Source organism: Palaemon carinicauda, chromosome 34 (genome assembly GCF_036898095.1).
Source record: "Palaemon carinicauda isolate YSFRI2023 chromosome 34, ASM3689809v2, whole genome shotgun sequence".
In the NCBI taxonomy this organism is placed as follows: Eukaryota; Metazoa; Arthropoda; class Malacostraca; order Decapoda; family Palaemonidae; genus Palaemon; species Palaemon carinicauda.
The window spans coordinates 51,779,860-51,787,359 of NC_090758.1; the positions used below are offsets into that span (position 1 = coordinate 51,779,860).

The 7,500-nt window shown below is 38.4% G+C and overlaps 1 pseudogene; it reads right to left on the minus strand.

The window, feature by feature from the left end:
* The window catches only part of LOC137626913 (neuroligin-1-like), a 13,134-nt pseudogene that overhangs the window by 902 nt on the left and 4,732 nt on the right, over positions 1–7,500 (minus strand).

Sequence of the window (7,500 nt, forward strand, 5' to 3'; positions counted from 1 at the left end):
ACCTTTCCTCTCAACGCTCCTCCTAGCCTGACGAGGGTCTCAACCGAGTTCCGATGGTTTGCAAGGGACCCAGTCCACCCTCCCCCTTTATCCACCACAGAGGAAGCTTCATAGTGCTGAGTCACCTACTGCTGGTACCTCTGCGGTCATCCAAGGCGACCGGCTGAAGCAGCAGGGCCTACAGGAACTGTGTCACAATTGCTCGCTATTCCTTCCTATTTCTAGCACGCTCTCTTGCCTCTCTTACATCTATCCTCCTATCACCCAGAGCTTTTTTCACTCCACCCAAACCTTGGTCTTCCTCTTGTACTTCTCCATCCACTCTTTCATTCATCACCTTTTGTAGCAGACAGCCACTTTCCATTCTCCCAACATGGCCAAACCACCTCAACACATTCATATCCACTATAGCTGCTAAATCATTTCTTACACCCGTTCTCACCCTCTCTACTTCGTTCCTAACCCTATCTATTCGAGATATGCCAGCCATACTTCTCAGAAACTTCATCTCAAACACATTAAATTTTTGTCTTTCCATCACTTTTATTACCCACAACTCCGATCCATACATCACAGTTGGTACAATAACTTTCTCATACAGAAACTCTTTACATTCATGCTCAACCCTCTATTCTTTATTATTATTATTATTATTATTATTATTATTATTATTATTATTATTATTATTATTATTATTATCCAAGCTACATCCCTAGTTGGAAAAGCAAGATGTTATAAGCCCTAGGGCTCCAACAGGGAAAAATAGCCCAGTGAGGAAAGGAAGTAAGGAAATAAATAAATGATGAGAATAGATTAACAATAAATCATTTTAAAAACAGTAACAACGTCAAAACAGATATGTCCTATATAAACTATTAACAACGTCAAAAACAGATATGTCTTATATAAACTATAAAAAGACTCATGTCAGCCTGGTCAACATGAAAACATTTGCCCCGACTTTGAACTTTTGAAGTTCTACTGATTCAACTACCCGATTAGGAAGAGCATTCCACAACTTGGTAATAACTGGAATAAAACTTCTGGAATACTGTGTAGTATTGATCCTCATAATGGAGACGGCCAGGCGATTAGAATTAACTGCCTCCTTAGTATTACGAACGGGATAGAATTGTCCAGGGAGATCTGAATGTAAAGGATGGTCCGAGTTATGAAAAATCTTATGCAACATGCATAATGAACTAATTGAACGACGGTGCTAAAGATTAATATCTAGATCAGAAATAGGAAATTTAATAGACCGTAAGTTTCTGTCCATCAAATTAAGATGAGAATCAACAGCTGAACACCAGACTGGAGAACAATACTCAAAACAAGGTAGAATGAAAGATTAAAACACATCTTCAGAATAGATTGATCACCGAAAATCTTGTAAGACTCTCCCAATAAGCCAATTTTTTTGTGCAATTGAAGAAGACACAGACCTAATGGGTTTCTCAAAAGTAAATTTGCTGTCGAGAAACACACCTAAAATTATAAAATTCATACAAATTTGAAGAAACATTATCAATACTGAGATCCGGATGTTGAGGAGCCACCGTCCTTGACCTACTTACAATCATACTTTCAGTTTTGTTAGGATTCAAATTCATACCCCATAATTTGCACCGTGCACTAATTTTAGCTAAATCTCTATTAAGGGATTCACCAACTCCAGATCTACATTCAGGGGATGGAATTGATGCAAAGAGAGTAGCATCATCTGCGTACGCCAACCCACATGTCATGTGTATATAGTATGAAAAGTAATGGGCCAAGAACACTACCCTGTGGAACACCGGATTTCACATACCTATACTCACTATGGTGCCCATCAATAACAACTCTTTGAGATCTATTACTTAAAAAATCAATAATATTGCTAAGAAACGACCCACCCACTCCCAACTGTTTGAGTTTGAAAACAATGGCCTCATGATTAACACGGTCAAAGGCAGCACTAAATCAAGGACAATCATACGAACTTCCTGACCACAATCAAGGGATTTCTGCACAGCATTGGAGATTGTAAGAAGGGCATCACATGCTCCAAGGCCTTTACCGAAAACCAAATTGCAAACTAGGGAATAAAAGATTACCTTCAGCAAACCTATTAAGACGTTTTGCCAGAAGACATTGAAAAACTTTAGATGATATGGGAGTTATGGAAATTGGGCAGTAATCAGTGGGACTTGAGCTACCATAAACACAATCAAATAGAGGAGTAACATTACCAATTCTCCAAGAAGTGCTAAAAACTCCTCTTCTTGCTAACTTGCGCAAAATAACAGATAACTTTGGAGATAAGAAATCTGCTGTCTCTATAAAGAACAAAGGAAAAATACCATTTGAGTCTATACTGCCATAAGCATCAAGGTCCATCAACAGAGCTTTAATCTCACGAGATCGAAAAGCTAAACAAGTTAGTTTAGCCTCAGGAAAACAGGAATGAGGAAGTTCAAGTTTTTCCTTACTCTGTTTACTGTCAAAAACATCAGCCAACAGGGTTGCCTTTTCCTTTGTACAGTGAGTGACTGAGTTATCTGGTTTATGTAAAGGAGGAACTGTTGCATCTACACCAAAAAGTGCAGATTTAAGGGTAGACCACCATTTATGTTCCTGAGTTGTACCAGAAAGGGTTTCTTTTATGGTTAAATTGTACTCCTTTTCAGTTGAGGCATAATCTCTCTGAGCAAAAGCTCGAAGCTGTGTATAGTTGTTCCAGGTCAAATCTGATCTGTTACCCTTCCAAAGATGATAGGCCTCCAGCTTCTCCAAATAAGCACGTCTACAATCATCATTGAACCATTGTTTGTCCTTCACTCGATACCTTAGCACACGGGAAGGGATACGCCTATCAATTATGTTGACTAGATTCTCATTCAAAGAGACAAAAGGATCTACACTACTATATAACTGTAACCAATTCAAGCACAAAAGATCATGCAAAATCTCATTCCAGTCTGCTTGGGATTTCATATAAATTTTACAAGAGTATGATATATAAGGGACAGGCTGCTCAGTCTTCACTACTAAGAAATCAAGGCATGATCAGATGTCCCGACTGGAGAACCAACCTTACTAGTCATAACGCCAGGATAGTCAGTGTATATGAGGTCCAAGCAATTACCAGACCTGTGAGTAGCTTCCTTTATGATTTGCTCACAGCCCGATTCAGATGCAAAGTCTAAAGCTCTTAAGTTATGGTGATCGGTAGGAGATATAGAAGTTAACCACTCCCTATGGTGAGCATTAAAATCACCAACAAAGATAAAAGAACCCTTTCTATCATCTTCTTGTATCTTAGCCATAATGGTAAGAAGACAATCGAAGATAGAATCCTCCATGTCTGGATTCCGGTAGTTCGAACACAAATAAAAGTTGTTATGCCTGCCACAAACTTTTATTACCTGAATCACATGACATCCACATTGATAGCAGGACATATTAAAAGCAGAGTACTTGGTCCTAATATACAACGCCATTCCCCTGGCCCAAGGGATGGCATCGCGTTTCAACTCATATTAGAAACCAAAGTTTCTGAGCACAAAAGAATATCATACTGTCTGGCTGCAACTGTAAGGTCTTGGATATTTGCATGAAGACCACGAATATTGCAATACAGAAGACGACAATGACGAAATCTGGGACGTACTAGTCCCGGATTTCGCTCAATGTCTCCAGACAGCATAAGAATTAATAGAAATAAAAAAGAGACAACATACTTATAAACTAGATTAACAAGAATTATAACAAAACAATATGTACAGAATAATAAATAAAGTAATTGATGAAACCCATAGACTATAGCAAAAAGTTGGAAAAACTGGTGAACATGGAGGAGCCGATACACCATCCAAGGCTAAATACCCTCCAGGATAGCCACTACAACTGAAGGGAGGATAGTAAGGTTTTGTTTTGAGAAAAAAAAAAGAATCAGAAAAGGAAAAGACAACCTCTTGATAAATCACCAGGCATCCATGGCCCTTCTATTAAGAGTGCCCAACACACCATTTCAAAAAAAATAAGAGGAAGAAAAAAATAATAATAATAATATGATAAAATAGTGTGCCTGACTGTACCCTCGAGCAAGAGAACTCTAACCACTCCCTTCACTGCCCCCAACACTTTGCATCCTTCATTTACTCTCTGACATACATCTACTTCCTCTACACCATTTTCTCCAACAACACACCCTAAGTACTTAAACTGATTCACCTCCTCAAGTAGCTCTCCATTGAACATCACATTCAATCTCGCACCACCTTCCCTTCTCGTACATCTCAGACATACGATTAGCCATAACCCTAAACATGTGCATGTCTTTTAATCTTCCAAACATTCTTTTAGTTATCAACACATAATCCATTACAGCCCTTCTTATTTGCCACTCTTACCTATGTATACTTGTTTTTTATCTTTCTTTTTGAAAAAGCTAAAACTTACCATCTCTTGCTCAACACACATATCTACCAATCTCTCACCGCTCTCATTTTCACCTGGTACGCCATACTTCCCAATTATAACTTCTACTTCTCCAGTGCCCACTCTGGCATTTAAGTCACCCATGACAACTGCATAATTCCTTCTACCCAGTCCTTCTAAACACCTAGTTAATTCATCCCAGAACTCATTCTGTTCTTCATTTTTCTCACAACCTGGCCCATACGCACTAACAAAAGCCCAAACTTTGCCTACCCAACCTAACCCTCACCCGCATTAACCTATATGATATCTCCTTCCATTCCACTACTTTACCTTTCATTCATTCACTCCGCAATAAAGCCACACCCTCTCTTGCTCTTCCCTTTTCAATATCAGACACTCTACCAGTCACTTTACCAAACATCACTTCACCCTTCCCTCTTATCTTAATCTCACACAAAGGCAATATATCCATCCTTCTATTCCTAAACATACTTCCAATCTCACATCATTTACTCTCTATCTTACTACATTCGCGCACATTCAGACACCCCAAAACTAGAGTGCAGGGGGCAGTCACTCTCCCCCTAGCTCCACCTCTTCGATGTCTCACAGGAGCATATAATACAGTCCCCTCGTCGCGTCCCCTTCAGACGCCTCTAACGGACACGCAGGGATATGTTGGCGCTATTCTAATTATTATGCTCCTGCGGCCATTTATATATAAATTTATAAATGTGTGTGTTAATGTTATTGCATTGAGACACTAAATAACTTAAAGTTACTTTTTAAAAGCTATTTGGTCTATAAATCAGTTTTTAGATTTAATACCAAGAACTGAATACACTTGATATATTCATTAGGAAGCAATGAAGTGAAATATTCTACCTATTTATATCAAGTTAATGGATATGTTATTAAGCATTAAATGTTTTACTTTGCATTTGAAATTATAGATATTTATAAAATTATACATCAGAATTACGTGAACTATAATGAACTTAAAATTAAAATAAGAATCAATATCCAAATCAACTACATCTCCTTACCCTAATTTGATGAAATTACTCCACATTGATATGAAGGATTTGCTGAGTGTGACATCCATATTAGTGAAGTTATAACTTGAGGCCAAGGGTCCAAGAGCACCCAGAGGACATCCAAAGACGTACACCAGTTCGTTCAGGAGAATGCTCTCGTTTCCAGACTTTGAGAAAGATAATCAGATTAAATTTAAAGCTTTATTGTAACAATTACTGAAGTAGATTCATACATACATATATATACCAAGGCACTTACCACAATTTTGGGGTAGACGACATCAAAAAATTTAAAAAAAGGGGACCTTTCCTCTTTATGTTCCTCCCAGCCTGACAAAGGACTTAACCGAGTTCGGCTGGTACTGCTAAGGTGCCACAGCCTACCCTCCCCCGTTATCCACCACCAAGAAGCTTCATAACGCTGAATCACCTACTGCTGCTACCTCCGCGATCATCCAAGGCGACCACAGGAAGCAGCAGGGCCTACAGGAACTGCGTCAAAATCACTCACTATTCATTCCTATTTCTAGCATGCTCTCTTGCCTCTCTCACATATACCCTCCTATCACTCGAGATACACCAGGCCTACTCCTTAGATACTTCATCTCAAAACACATTCAATTCCTGTCTCTCCGTCACTTTCATTCCCCACAAGTAGGCTACAATCCATACATCACAGATGGTACAATCACCTTCTTACACAAAACTCTCTTTACATTCATGCCCAACCCTCTATTTTTTACTACTCCCTTAAATGCCCCCAACACTTTGCATCCTTCATTTACTCTCTGACGTACATATGCTTCTACTTCACCATTTTCGGCAACAACAGACCCAGAGTACTTAAACTGATCCACCTCCTCAAGTTACCCTCCATTCAACATGCCATTCAAGCTTGCACCACCTTCCCTTCTCTTACTTCTCATAACCTTACTCGTACCCACATTAACTCTCAACTTCCTTCACTCACACACCATTCCAAAATCTGTCACTAATCGGCCAAGCTTCTCATCCTAGTCTGCAACCAGTACAGTATCATCCTCAAACAACAACTGATTTACTTCCCATTTATGATCATTCTCGTCTACCAGTTTCAATCCTCGTCCAAGTACTCGAGCATTTACCTCTCTCATTAATCCATCAACATACAAGTTAAACATCCATGGCGACATCATATATCCATGTCTCAGCCCCACTCTCACCGGAAACCAATCGCTCACTTCATTTTCTATCTTAACACATGCTTAACTACCTTTGTAGAAACTTTTCCCTGCTTGCAACAACCTTCCACTAATTCCACATAACCTCATCATATTCCATATCGCTTCCCTATCAACTTTATCTTACGTTTTCTCCAAATCCATAAACGCAACATGCACCTCCTTACCTTTTGATAAACATTTCTCGCATATCTGCCTAACTTTAAAAATCTGATTCATACATACCCTACCTCTTCTAAAACCACCCTGTACTTCTTAGATTGCATTCTCTAATTTATTTATAGCATGATTCTTTTATTGATATTTATCATTTCATATTTTTATAAATTTAATTTGCATGATTTGGATACACATATCACTAATCTATTGATGATATTCCAAAACTTTTAATAGAGTGTCAGAGTCTCATTTATAAAATATACCATATTTTCTATTTCATATATAAATCCATTCTATCCATATTGACATACTTTTGAAACTTCTTCCTCCAACACGTAGAGATAAGATGATCGGGAAGTCGTGTAGAGCTGCTTGGCAAGATCTGCCATCGGCGAGACGGTATTCGCATCATGAAGGCCTTGGCCTGTTGAATCCCTGATGCTGATTGGTTGATGGAGGGATCTCGACCAATCAGTGTACTCGGCTGTGATGGCTAACATTATTTCCTGTGGCGAGATGAAAATACTCCATGTGAGGTTTACTTTTATATATTAGACGGTATAGTTTATATATTTGTGTAGCCCAGGTAATAATAATAATAATAATAATAATAATAATAATAATAATAATAATAATAATAATAATAATAATAATAA